The 14,796-nt window shown below is 43.3% G+C and overlaps 1 pseudogene across 1 annotated transcript in view; it reads right to left on the bottom strand.

Annotated features, from left to right (window-relative positions):
• The window catches only part of LOC144807624 (uncharacterized), a 129,481-nt pseudogene that overhangs the window by 23,095 nt on the left and 91,590 nt on the right, over window positions 1-14,796 (bottom strand). The window contains exon 4 of the transcript XR_013606364.1: window positions 6,193-7,752. The product of XR_013606364.1 is annotated as an uncharacterized LOC144807624 (transcript). The remainder of the gene's footprint in view (window positions 1-6,192; window positions 7,753-14,796) is intronic.

Here is a 14,796-nt window from a genome sequence, read left to right as displayed (position 1 = left end):
AAAGTGTGTGCAGTACAAAGAACAGAGTGATACCAAAAAATATGGAGAAAGTGAATAAAATTGGTTTAAGGAGCAACAGAAATTTTAATAGGGTATAGCTCCCAGCACCAATGTTAAAAATAGCCAAGACAGGGAACATTTATAAACTGTCTAGTGGTGGAACGTGGTCAACATGTTTCAGCAATTATTGGCCATTGGCCTTGCTTTCTTCAGGACCTAAATAAATCGCTACTGCAAACAGAAAAAAAACCCTTAAAATGTGAAGAAGTGTTTTCTTAAGAAGGAGAAGATTACTGGAACAACTTAGATATATAAGTGTCACCTGGACATCTTAGGTGTGATTGTTCCGAGTCTTCTCACATATTCAGTTGTAGACTGAAAAAGAAATACATGGCATGAGCACATCACCCACCACCTGTCCACAATAAACCTTCCTTTTCACCATGTGTAGTTATCAACATTGGTGAGGTCTATATCCAAAGGATCGGACCAACTGCACTGTTTGAACTAGTGCCTACCGATTTTCATGGAATTTGAAGCTTTACAAATTTCACAGACTACTTCTTACCTGATTTGTGAGAAGTAGAGACCTCACCCCACCTGGCTGCGGCTCAGGACATAGGTGAAGCACCGCTCTGTAAAGGTAAATAAATCCAAACCATAGAATCACTCACCAAGAACATGCCAACAACAGGTTAATTTATTGCTAAGAAATACTAATTTTAGTGTGTAGCTAGTACATGCAGGAATTCTGTTACTTGTAATGTACTAGTATGGCGAGCGGAATGATATAGATGATGTTATATCCGCTACAAACCATAATCGATGCACGTGCCCACATTGATCTATAATTACACAACCGCTGTTGTTGATTTGCGGTGAAAACGAGTGCCCACGCAAAATGTAGGTACCATTCTGTGCGTTCTATGGAGACCATAGTCAGGGGCTGTTTTTATATTTATAGTGAGGAGCATGTGCCACACGGGAGTTGTTAATCCGTTACTAATGATCCAAAATGCCCATAGTCTAAGCCTGTAGTTTTTACGACCCAAGAAAAACCTTTTAGCTGTAGCGGTACGGCGTGAACCTGTCCTTCCGCATAACCGCTTGGTATCTGCGTTTAGGAGAGTTGCACGCTGCAGCCGCATCAAATTTGAGAAAGGGAACGTGGAAAGCGTTCAAGGGAAACTCACCTATCCGTCGGTACTCCAACGCGGCATCTGTGCCGTCTGGGGAGGTATCGGCGGTCTGTTTACACGCATACTTATTACACTGTTTCTGATTGGTCTAGGCCATCACGTGACGCGCAAACAAGCCGCGTCACGCGTAGACAAAGTCACGAACGCTATGATTGGTTAAGCCCAAAAAGGAAACGGCCAATCAATCGCATCCCCCGCGTTGTCATAGTAACATTTAGTAAACGAACGGCGGTTCCACCGGCCTTTAGTAGCGCTCAAGTGTTGACCGCGCTTTACTTAAAAAAGGAGGTGAAATCAAAGCTTCAGAGTACGCTAGAGTGTTAACTGCGTTTTTCTTGGCAATGAAGGTGGAGTCAAAGTTCAGACAAAGCTTCTAAACGTTCACATTGTCCTAGATGATTAAAGGATGTTGGTCATCTAAGGCTGAGAAACAGTTTAGTAGAAATCGGGTCTTATTGATCCCTCATGTATTGGTCACCAGAAAGGGTGATGATCAGGAGATAGTATCAGAACGAGGACCAGGGTATGTCATCGTTCAGCCCTGTTCGGTCAGTGCCAAGTTTCAAAACCCATTTTTGTTCTTTCTTAAGCAAGAAGTTGCTCACATTGGTGACGTGTGATGGAATGAACGGTTTCTCTAAGACCGTCCATTTGAATGACGTGGGTGAGTGGTTCAGGGTGATGAAGTGGGTTGTAAGCCTGGTGGCCTGCCTCTTACAGTTGATGGTACTTCTGTGTTCAGATAGCCTCACCCTGATCTTACGAGTGGTCATCCCCACGTATCTAAGCCCGCAGGGGCAGGTGATCAAATAAATTAATTTGTCGCTGTTACAATTAGTAAATCTCACTTGTCTCCAAGGCCTAGACGTCCCAATGTCAATCTCTGTAGTTCTGGACGTTTGAGCACATGATTGGCATGTGCCACATGGATGGTGGCCGGATACTGGGGGCAAGTCCCATAGGGTGCCCACTGCTCTGGGGGTTTCCTCTAGTGGTCTAGTGTGAACCATTCTGTCTCTCAAATTGGGTCCTCTCTTGAAGGAGAACAACGGCTGTTGGATAGAGTGGGGTCCTGAATTCAAGATCGACCAACGTTTCTTCACCGCTTTCTTGATACTGTTGGATAGTGTACCAAAAGTGTGAACAAAAGTAAGCCTTTCCAGAGGTGCTTTCGGAGTGGTAGGTTCCAATAATGCTGCTCTGTTATTGTTGCTAGCCCGCTTCATGGCTCGATGTACCAGATGGGGAGGGTATTTTCTGTTGATAAGTTGTGTCTTGAGTGCAGTGGAATGTGTCTTAAAAGCTGTGTTAGTGGAACAATTTCTTTGTACCCGTAGAAATTGCCCAAACGGCAAATTGTCCCGTAGAGACTTAGGATGATGGCTGTCGTACAACAGGAGGGAATTTCTGGACATAGGCTTTCTGTACAGTTTTGACTGCAATCCAGTGGTAGTAGCCTTGATCATGAGGTCGAGAAAAGCCAAGCTGTTGCCGCCAATTTCTATGGTGAAGCGTAAGAAAGCATTTCTGCTGTTCAGCCATCCTAGGAATTCCTGACAACTAGCTCTGGAGCCTCGCCATACCACCAATATATCGTCGATATATCGTTTCCAGGTTTTTATCTGCTCAAAGTATGGATTGGACTCAGTCAGGACATATCGCTGTTCGAAGTAGTGTACATAAAGATTCGCCAGGCTGGGGGCATAAACGCTCCCCATACTGGTTCCGGACACTTGTAGGTATATGTTGTCCTCGAACTTAAAAAATGTTTTCTCCATGGCTAGAGTCGCACAGGCCATGATGAAGTGCACCGGAGTGATGGTATCTATCTCATTGGTGTCAAGCAGAGAATGGATAACTTCCAGGGTTTCGTCCTGAGGTATCGAGGTGTATAAGGCCTCTACATCAAACGAGACCAAAAGGTCAGTTGTTATATCAAAGTTCAGGTCCGGTAATAGGCGTAAGACGTCGGTGGTATGCTTAAGGTAAGTAGGCATCGTTTGGATCAGGTGCAGTGGTGGTCCTCGGAGCCCCAAATGATGAAGGGCGGTTCCGAGTGGTGACTGATGGGTGCCAGAGACCAGACACTAACCTGACCTGGCTCCTGTAACTTTGAGTTGTATGGCTAGTGGTAACAACTCACTACTACTGTCCTCAATAACTACCTGTATAAATCCTGACCCTCTGATACTTCTTTGTGATATGCGTTTATAGGGCATGTATTCAGAGCAGGTCATTAAATTGCCCTTGGGTCCCCTTTAATTGTATGTGTTGTAGATGGACCTGACAGTAAGTCAAATCCGAGAGCCAGTCCTTAAATTTCGGTGCCCTGCCTCGGCCCCAGCGACATGCCACACGCCGTTTAGCCAAGAGCAGGGCAGTATCAATGAATTTCCTGCTGGTTTTTGGAATATGCGGCGTGTGTCCCAGAAGTGTGATACGCGGCTCCGCCTCAATAGGGACCTGGTCTCTGACTCCTTTGGAAAATATTTCTGTTTATACCTACCTCATAATCGTAGGACTTTAGTTCACACAATGGTAACTAGTCGTTTAGACTATGGCAATGCCCTGCTGGCAGTAGTGGGTATACTGGCCAAATTACAGATATCTCAGAACACAGCCGCAAGGATGATCTTAAATCGCCCGGCAGGCTCTTCGTCAAGGTGTAATTCTTACTGAAGTATCTTGCTCTTAAAGATTTAAAGGGAGAGACCGCAGTCACCGTCCTGCTCCTCTGCCACTGCACGCCCGTGCTCAAGTCTGCTTTCTTTCAATAAAGATCTTTATTGAAAGAAAGCAGACTCGAGCACTGCGGTTTCTCCCTTTAAATCTTTAAGAACAAGATACTTCAGTAAGAATTACACCTTGATGGTGACGTCGTACAAGCCAAATTCGCCGTGCTACGGCAGTTCACAAAAAATAAGACATCTCTGTCTGGCCACCACAATAACTAGCGAGTTGGACCACAAGAAGATTAACCATCACGCCCCTCTTTAAAACAATTTTGATACAAAGAATAAACAGCCCTGATGATAGACCAGGGACTTTGTGCCTGGTTCTTGAAACGCATCGGCAGACTTTCTTGGGTGGAATAAATTGTCAACTTCACGACACTAGGACCGGCTGGTCCAGTATTTAAGCGTTTACAAGCTATTAAGTTGCTCATACCTCCTTGGAAATCATTTTTCTTCATGTTTTTATTGTAAAATTTGTTGGTTGTGATGTAACTATTATAATTGTTTGTATTGTTTGATGCAGAAACGTTTTTTAGTGTGTAAATAATGTTTGTTTTTTGATGTATGTACAAAGTGTATTTAGTCTTGTAAATATTCCAATACGTAGTCCTTTATTCTGTTATAATTTTTGGAAAATTTGAAAAAAAGCATAAAATGATAGACACTGAGTAATGTTGTCTAAGGGTGGTTACAATAAACTGGTTTCTTACCCTTCTTGAATATTGAATGAGTTATTGTGGCGTGGGCACTGTGTGTTTTTGCTGTTTATTGGCATGACATGGGTCTATAGGTATTAAAAATAAATATATAAATTCCCAGATATTCAGCCATTTTTTTCTGGTGATGTCACACATTGACATGTATTCGGCTGCTTCTTCTATTTTTAGGTGAATAAAGATCACTTGCTGTTCCCCCCTTCCATTTCTCTCTTTTTATCCCCCTTTCTTTGTTTCTCTCGCTCTCTTTATCTCTCCCCCTATCTATCTCCCACACACTCCTGTTAGCTTTAGCTTCATGAATGTCACTTTCACTTCTGGCATTCTGGCATTCATACAACAAATCCTTCAGAACATCCGAGAATAAAGGACAATCAGTGTGGAAGACGAGTTACTGGGAGTGCAACTGATTGTCCTGGCACATATATGCTTTTGATGTGAGATTTCACTATTTCACCACATTATTCCGAGTCTGCTGCTTACAGTGGCTCAATTCTGGTAAAAAGTAGAGTATGGCAAGTCACCAAATGAATAGAGAGAGCCAAGTCGGAGAGGAGCCACGCGTCGTACTGTGTTATAAGGCCAGAGGCACAAGCTGATCCATCAACCGATAACAGTGTGTAAAAGGTGCAGCAAACATTACTTAAAAACAAGGTATATGCTCTTTTATATCTAAAAATAGGCTATTTCTTGAACACCGTTGCTTCACTTTAGTTCATTACATATGCTGCAGTGGCATTTGTTAATAGTAACACATACATTTTACCAATGAAGCTTCCATCTCCAGAGCCCTGACAACATGTCCACTCTGGATGCGTTGGTTTTACAGGTTTTAATCTTACAAGTTAGCTGAAAGTACCGTTGTTAATCCCAGTATTGTTCAGTGTTACTTTTACAGGTAGTGTGATCAGATGCAATTGAATGTTTTTCTTTGTATCTCTTCTTCACCAAATAAAAATCAAGTATGTTTCTTTTCTTTTAGTCCACAATGTGCTCGTCTCCCATTGTGTATCCTGATACATCATGTTGCTTTGCTATGTGTACAGAAGTGAACAATCACGAATACAAACACTTTATAATTCTGCAAATACTGTTATCTGCTTTTCTTCTTTACTGCTAGTCCAGTCTTCTATAATCTGGTATTTCAATGTCCCACATAATTTGAATTTAATCTTTTTCCGTAATAAATTCCACTCATAATAACTGCACTGTTCAGCTCTTGTCTATGTCCTCCGATGGGTCAATATTATTTTTGATGTTCTTAAAAACTTTTCGGATTCTCTGCATCTCTACGATTATTTCCATTGAGTTAAATGAAGCAGTGTATTCACAGAGGGTTGTGTGGGATCAAACATTGATAAAAGCCCTTGTCACTTTCAGTGCCCTTCTATGTTTTCCACCGTGTGTGTTCGCTGATGGCTTTGTAGCTCCGATAATCGACTAAAACTCTTCCCACATTCATAGAACTTGAATTATTTTTCCCCTGTGTGTGTTCGTTGATGATACCTTAATACTGACGAGAAGTGAAAACTACTGTCACATTCACTACAATGATAGGGTTTTTCCCCAGTGTGTGTTCGCTGATGACTGTTTAGGTCTGATAACCGACTAAAGCACTTTGCACATTCACTGCACTTGAATGGTTTTTCCCCCGTGTGTGTTCGTTGATGACTTTGAAGGTGTGATAATCGAATAAAGCTCTTCACACATTCACTGCACTTGAATGGTTTTTCCCCTGTGTGTATTCGCTGATGACGTTTTCAGGCTGATATCTGACTAAAGCTCTTTTCACATTCACTGCACTTGAATGGTTTTTCCCCTGTGTGTGTTCGCTGATGTTTTTGGTGGTCTGATAACTTACTAAAGCTCTTTGCACATTCACTGCACTTGAATGGTTTTTCCCCTGTGTGTATTCGCTGATGTTGTTGGAGGTGTGATAACTGACTAAAGCACTTTGCACATTCACTGCACTTGAATGGTTTTTCCCCCGTGTGTGTTTGCTGATGACGTTTTCGGTGTGAAATCTGACTAAAGCACTTTGCACATTCACTGCACTTGAATGGTTTTTCCCCTGTGTGTATTCGCTGATGTTGTTGGAGGTTTGATAAGTGACTAAAGCACTTTGCACATTCACTGCAATAATATGGCTTTTCCCCCGCGTGTGTACGCTGATGTATCTGTAGGGTTGATAACTGACCAAAGCACTTTACACATTCACTGCACTTGAATGGTTTTTCTGCTGTGTAGGTTTGCTGATGAAGCTTGCGTAGTGATGACAAACTAAAGCTATTGCTGCAGGTGTGTGATTCTTCTTTCTTGGTTCGTCTCTGTGGGTCGGGTATATATTTGTCTACATCCCATGACTGCATTTCCTGATGGGCCGACATGGCTGATAAAGCACTTGTGTTTTTCTCACTCACTTTATATATGTGCAGTATTTTGCACATTTGATTTCTGTTTTAACAATAAAATGCGGTAGCCACCAAATATTTGCCAGACTCCTTTTTTGTAGAAGGTGTCTTTGTAGGCGATTGTGCCTTAAGATTGGATTATGGCTATGCACGTTTGCGGGTAAAGATGTATCTTCCTTCTGGCTGGTGTAAATATGGACAGTCTGTTGTATTTTAGATAGAAGAACTCCTCTTTCATTTACCCGTCAGTTGTCTGGCTCCGCTCTGTTGTGCTCTTCTCTGGTTACTGTGGTTTGGCCAGAAAGAGTTTACAATTCTCCTAGAGCACGGAATGATGGCTTGTCATCATTTTAGAAAACAGAGCACTGCTGTAATCACATCATACAGATCCCATGATCAAAGCTGGTGTTGGACACTTGTTTGTACAGGAGGCGGTTTGTTATTGCTGTTGCCTTAATTTTCCTAAGGTCATTTCTTCGTCTTGTGGCGTGGAGGTGCACAGCTCAGACTCTTACAATCACTGAACTGCCCTTGATGCTTCATCCGGGATCTGTCAGTTTGTGTGCAGGTTCCTCTGTCGCCGACTGCGCTGAGGTTTTCCTGAATATTGTAGCTCAATATTTCTGCTGTTATTCAAGATTTACAGCATTCGCTTCATTATTGATGGTCATTTCACACACACGCTTTTTTTCTGTTGGATGTAAAGATATTTAAAATTACTAAACTGAAACATAATGGAATGAGAATTCGCAATGTTTAACTAGTTGTAAAAGACATTTCGAGGGAGATTTACCAAATCTCCACACAATGCAGCGCAGCCCTCCCCCCGCGAGGTTGCGTGGCGCGACAGGTAGGGAACAGGAGAGCACCATATTTTCAGAGATATGGCTCTCTCCTTCCCTTTCCCTTGCGTCGGCACTGATTACAGCAGCCCTGCGCCATGCACACACCTTAGCACCAGAGCGCTAGGGTGTGTGTGTGTGTGTGTGAGTCCAGCATAGGTTCTGTACAGGAAGGACACCCTTACTGTACAAATTACTATGCCTCGACACGAGGGAAAGCTTTCACCATTTTGCATACGTGTTGCACAGTGTAGCAAGCATGCAACGTCAAAGCATTTCTCCTTCCTTGCACCTAGTTTTGTGGTTGCACGGGAACACCCATGCACCACCCTTGGCAGGCCCCCATGGCACAAAGTAATGCGAAACAATGCTATGCGCAGTGTCACATTACTTTAACGTTATTTCCAGCGCTAAACAAGTTTAGCGCTGGAAAGTAAATTAGGAAAAAAAGATTTTGTGCCATTTTGTGCCACTTTTGTGATGCAAACATAGCGCAAAATCTTAGTAAATCTCCCCCTTCTACTTTATAGCTTTTGAAACTTAACAAGCAATATTTCATTATACACAGATATTTAACTAAAAGTTCTGTTGATCTCGTGACATCTTATTAATGTCTGAAAAGGAGGTGATTTACCAGTGTTTACAGAGTAACTTAGCAAAGTAAGGGCACTCATGGAGCAACCAAGTGCTTGAGGTATAGTTTAAGATAGACGCATATGGTCAAGATTTCATTTAAACAACAGTAGAGTATGGAAAAAGAGATGGATCAGGCTGGGCTGTAAAATTTCTAGTAACTCTTTACAAAGTATACAACAAAAGTAACTCTATTCACACACTTCTTCTCGTTCCTTTCCTATTCACTTAAGATCATCTCAAATATCAACTCCTGTCTTTACTCGCTGTTCATAAGTCACCTTTGACACTTTCAACAGCTCCCTTGGTTCAAGCATTTCTGGTTTCTTCTAACCTGGAAGATTGGAACATTATAGTGAGTTGAGGGGGGTTTCCTATCGCCATAACATCTGTCCATCTCCCTGAAACTAGTGCAGCTTACAACACCCGGTTCTGGCCCTGAAAGACAACTTTAATAAGCAGGTCTTTAGTTCTTCCTAAAGTAGATAAAGTTATGTAATATGCAGCTCTTTCAGGGGCTTTTGTGTAAAACAGAACAAGGTGTTCACTGTAAGGCCCGTCCTTTACATTATAAGTGCAGATAAGGCAAACAAACGTTGATTCATATAATTTAATATTCAACAATATCAGTCATTTAGTACTTATAGAGAATCCATCACAACCAATAATTTACCTGACATATCCCCGCAGCAGATGTGTGCATATTACTCTTTTTTTTCCCCTTTTCCACCATTACATGGCATCTGGCATGACATTGTCCGTTTGGGGCCCAGGATGCCACTTTGTGACCGGATGGGCATTTGGCAGAGTGGGAGGAGGTGTCAGTAATCCACAGGTGATGCGGCATTTCTACCTTTCCATATTTCTCATATTCAAGTTTACCTAATTTTCTGTCCTTCAGCGCACTAACTCTGTGGGGTTCATCAGAAGTCAGATAACTGCCTCATACTCACAAGGCCATGGATCTCATTTCTTCTACAACACTTATTGCAGACATAGGGCCTAGTTAGGAGTTTGTCCAACACATTTTTGCCTCAAAACTAGGGGTGGGTGAAGAATTCCACTCTGCCGGCGGAGCTCGCAAAGTTTTTCCCACTCCGCACTCGTGCGGAGTTGGTCCAAAAAGCTCCATGCAGAACAGAGTTCTTTTCTCAAGCGGTTCGCCAATGGTAAGGTGGCGAGCGCTTGCGAGAAAATATAACGCACTAGACCTCCTCCTGGCGAGATTTCTCAATGCGGGAGGTCACGGCAGGTCGCGACCACTCGAGTGTTAAAATCTGCCATTCTCGTTGATGAAGCTGCCATTCGATTAGAATGTCAATTAGAGCGGCAGTAAGCAGCCTCTGGCACGACGCGTAGTGCTGTTTGTGCTGATTTTACAGTGGGGGTTAAACTCCTGGCACTAAAAATCAGTCAGTGCAGTGCAACTTAACAACCTCTGCCACTAGCGGAAGTCTGCAGAGTGCGGCGGAGTTTCCCTGGCACTTCGTGGAGTTCCGCAGAGTAAAAATCTGCAAACTACACCAAGGCATTTTCAAAACAAGACAGATATCCTGTCTGCCTTATTAAAATTGGCACAGTATGTAATGCATTTTTAATGGAGCGGGCAGGATACCTGTCACATTTGTGATGGAATAAACCATCCGCTGAAATCTAAATAAGGCTTTTGGTGTACATTGTGTCCAGTGTGGCTAGCTGGGCTTGAAAGATCTTGTTGTTTGTCGGTCTCTCACTGCTTTGAGATCACCGCCAGGCAGAACTTCTGTCAGCCGTGCCTTGTGCAGATCTTCCTTTCTATGCAGGACTTCTGTCAGCTGCGCCCTGTGCAGATCTTCATTCCAGTAAGGACCTCTGTCAGCTGCGCCTTGTGCAAATATTCCTTCCAGACTGGACTTCTGTCAGTCGTACCTGACGCAAACATTGCAATAACAGGTCAGACACTAGGTGAATCTGATGCAAACACTGCAATGACACAGGCCAGGCACGAGGAATATCTGATGTAAACAATCCAATAACACAGGCCAGGCATGAAGAGAATCTGATGTAAACAATGCAATAACACAGGCCAGGTGTTGGGAGAATCTGACACAAACAATGCAATAAAACGGGACAGACACTAGGAGAATCTGATGTAAACAATGCAATAACACAGGCCAGGCACGAGGAGAATCTGACGCAAACAATGCAATAACATAGGCCGGCCACGAGGAGAATCTTATGTAAACAATGCAATAACACAGGCCAGGTTTTGGGGGAATCTGACTCAAACAATGCAAATAACACAGGCCAGGCACGAGGAGAATCTGACGCAAACAATGCAATAACACAGCTAAGGCACTAGGAGAATCTGACACAAACAATGCAAGAACACAGCCCAGACATAAGCAGAATCTGATGCAAACATTGCAATAACACAGGCCAGGCACGAAGAGAATCTGATGCAAACAATGCAATAACACAGACAAGGCACGAGGAGAATCTGATGCAAACAATGCATTAACACAGGCCAGGCACAAGGAAAATCTGATGAAAAAAATACAATACCACTGGCCAGGCACAAGGAGAATCTGATGCAAACAATGCAATAACACAGGCCAGGCATGTGGAGAATCTGATGTAAACAATGCAATAACACAGGCCAGGCACTAGGAGAATCTGATGAAAACAATACAATAACGCAGAGCAGGCACTACGAGAGTCTGACGAAACACTGCAATAACACAGGCACGAGGAGAATATGATGCAAACAATGCAATAACACAAGCTAGGCAGAAGGAGAATCTGATACAAACAATGCAATAACACAAGCCAGGCCAAAGAGAATCTGATGCAAACAATGCAATAACACAGGCAAGGCACTAGGAGAATCTGCCGCAAACAATGACACAAAAACTGCAATAACACAGGCTAGGCACGAGGAGAATCTGATGTACACAATGCAATAACACAGGCCAGGCATGAGGAGAATCTGAAGCAAACAATGCAATAACACAAGCTGGGCACAAGGAGATTCTGATGTAAACAATGCAATAGCACAGGCCAGACACTAGGATAATCTGCTGTAAACAGTGCAATAACACAGGTCAGGCACAAGGAGAATCTTACGGAAACAATGCAATAACACAGGCAAGGCACGAGGCGAATCTGATATAAACAATGCAATAACACAGGCCAGGCACTAGGAGAATCTGACGCGAACAATGCATTAACACAGGCCAGGCACTAGGAGAATCTGATGCAAACAATGCATTAACACAGGCCAGGCACGAGGAGAATCTGATTTAAACAATGCAATAACACAGGCCAGGCATTGGGAGACTCTGACAAAAACAATGCAATAACACAGGCCAGACACTAGGAGAATCTGATGTAAACAATGCAATAACACAGGCCAGGCCCTAGGTGAAGCTGACACAAACACTGCAATAACACAGGCCAGGCATGAGGAGAATCTAATGTAAACAATACTATAACACAGGCCAGGCATGAGGAGAATCTGACGCAAACAATTCAATAACAGGCCGGTGACGAGAAGAATCTGATGTAAACAATGCAATAACACAGGCCAGGCTTTGGGAGAATCTGATGTAAACAGTGCAATAGCACAGGCCAGGCACGAGGATAATCTGATGCAAACAATGCAATAACACAGGCCAGGCACGAGGAGAATCTGATGCAAACAATGCAAAACACAGGTCAGGCACTATGTGAATCTGATGCAAACAATGCAATAACACAAGCCAGGCACTAGGTGAATCTGACACAAACACTGCAATAACAGAGGCCAGGCACGAGGAGAATCTGATGTAAACAATGTAATAACACAGGCCAGGCATTGGGAGAATCTGATATAAACAATGCAATAACACTGGCCAGGCATTGGGAGAATCTGACGCAAACAATGCAATAACACAGGCCAGACAATAGGAGAATCTGATGTAAACAATGCAATAACACAGGCAAGGCACGAGGAGAATCTGATATAAACAATGCAATAACACAGGCCAGGCACTAGGAGAATCTGACGCGAACAATGCATTAACACAGGCCAGGCACTAGGAGAATCTGATGCAAACAATGCATTAACACAGGCCAGGCATGAGGAGAATCTGAAGCAAACAATGCAATAACACAAGCCGGGCACAAGGAGATTCTGATGTAAACAATGCAATAGCACAGGCCAGACACTAGGATAATCTGATGTAAACAGTGCAATAACACAGGTCAGGCACAAGGAGAATCTTACGGAAACAATGCAATAACACAGGCAAGGCACGAGGCGAATCTGATATAAACAATGCAATAACACAGGCCAGGCACTAGGAGAATCTGACGCGAACAATGCATTAATACAGGCCAGGCACTAGGAGAATCTGATGCAAACAATGCATTAACACAGGCCAGGCACGAGGAGAATCTGATGTAAACAATGCAATAACACAGGCCAGGCATTGGGAGACTCTGACAAAAACAATGCAATAACACAGGCCAGACACTAGGAGAATCTGATGTAAACAATGCAATAACACAGGCCAGGCCCTAGGTGAAGCTGACACAAACACTGCAATAACACAGGCCAGGCTTGAGGAGAATCTAATGTAAACAATACTATAACACAGGCCAGGCATGAGGAGAATCTGACGCAAACAATTCAATAACAGGCCGGTGACGAGAAGAATCTGATGTAAACAATGCAATAACACAGGCCAGGCTTTGGGAGAATCTGATGTAAACAGTGCAATAGCACAGGCCAGGCAAGAGGAGAATCTGATGCAAACAATGCAAAACACAGGTCAGGCACTATGTGAATCTGATGCAAACAATGCAATAACACAGGCCAGGCACTAGGTGAATCTGACACAAACACTGCAATAACAGAGGCCAGGCACGAGGAGAATCTGATGTAAACAATGTAATAACACAGGCCAGGCATTGGGAGAATCTGATATAAACAATGCAATAACACAGGCCAGGCATTGGGAGAATCTGACGCAAACAATGCAATAACACAGGCCAGACAATAGGAGAATCTGATGTAAACAATGCAATAACACAGGCAAGGCACGAGGAGAATCTGATATAAACAATGCAATAACACAGGCCAGGCACTAGGAGAATCTGACGCGAACAATGCATTAACACAGGCCAGGCACTAGGAGAATCTGATGCAAACAATGCATTAACACAGGCCAGGCACGAGGAGAATCTGATGTAAACAATGCAATAACACAGGCCAGGCATTGGGAGACTCTGACAAAAGCAATGCAATAACACAGGCCAGACACTAGGAGAATCTGATGTAAACAATGCAATAACACAGGCCAGACACTAGGAGAATCTGATGTAAACAATGCAATAACACAGGCCAGACACTAGGAGAATCTGATGTAAACAATGCAATAACACAGGCCAGGCCCTAGGTGAAGCTGACGCAGCACTGCAATAACACAGGCCAGGCATGAGGAGAATCTAATGTAAACAATACAATAACACAGGCCAGGCATGAGGAGAATCTGACGCAAACAATTCAATAACACAGGCCGGTGACGAGAAGAATCTGATGTAAACAATGCAATAACACAGGCCAGGCTTTGGGAGAATCTGACACAAACAATGCAATAATATAGGCCAGACATTGGGAGAATCTGATGTAAACAGTGCAATAGCACAGGCCAGGCACGAGGATAATCTGATGCAAACAATGCAATAACACAGGCCAGGCACGAGGAGAATCTGATGCAAACAATGCAAAACACAGGTCAGGCACTATGTGAATCTGATGCAAACAATGCAATAACACAGGCCAGGCACTAGGTGAATCTGACACAACACTGCAATAACAGAGGCCAGGCACGAGGAGAATCTGATGTAAACAATGTAATAACACAGGCCAGGCATTGGGAGAATCTGATATAAACAATGCAATAACACAGGCCAGGCGTTGGGAGAATCTGACGCAAACAATGCAATAACACAGGCCAGACAATAGGAGAATCTGATGTAAACAATGCAAGAACACAGGCCAGGCACAAGGAGAATTTGATGCAAACAATGCAATAACACAGGTCAGGCACTAGGTGAATCTGACGCAAACACTGCAATAACACAGGCCAGGCACATGGAGAATCTGATGTAAACAATGCAATAACACAGGCCCAGCACATGGAGAATCTGATGCAAACAATGCAATAACACAGGGCAGGCACATGGAGAATCTGATGTAAACAATTTAATAACACAGGCCAGGCATGAGGAGAATC

The sequence above is a fragment of the Lissotriton helveticus genome, unplaced genomic scaffold (genome assembly GCF_964261635.1).
Source record: "Lissotriton helveticus unplaced genomic scaffold, aLisHel1.1 SCAFFOLD_461, whole genome shotgun sequence".
Taxonomy (NCBI): domain Eukaryota; kingdom Metazoa; phylum Chordata; class Amphibia; order Caudata; family Salamandridae; genus Lissotriton; species Lissotriton helveticus.
The sequence above is the reverse complement of the archived record's forward strand: the minus strand, read 5'-3'. Positions and strand labels throughout refer to the sequence as shown.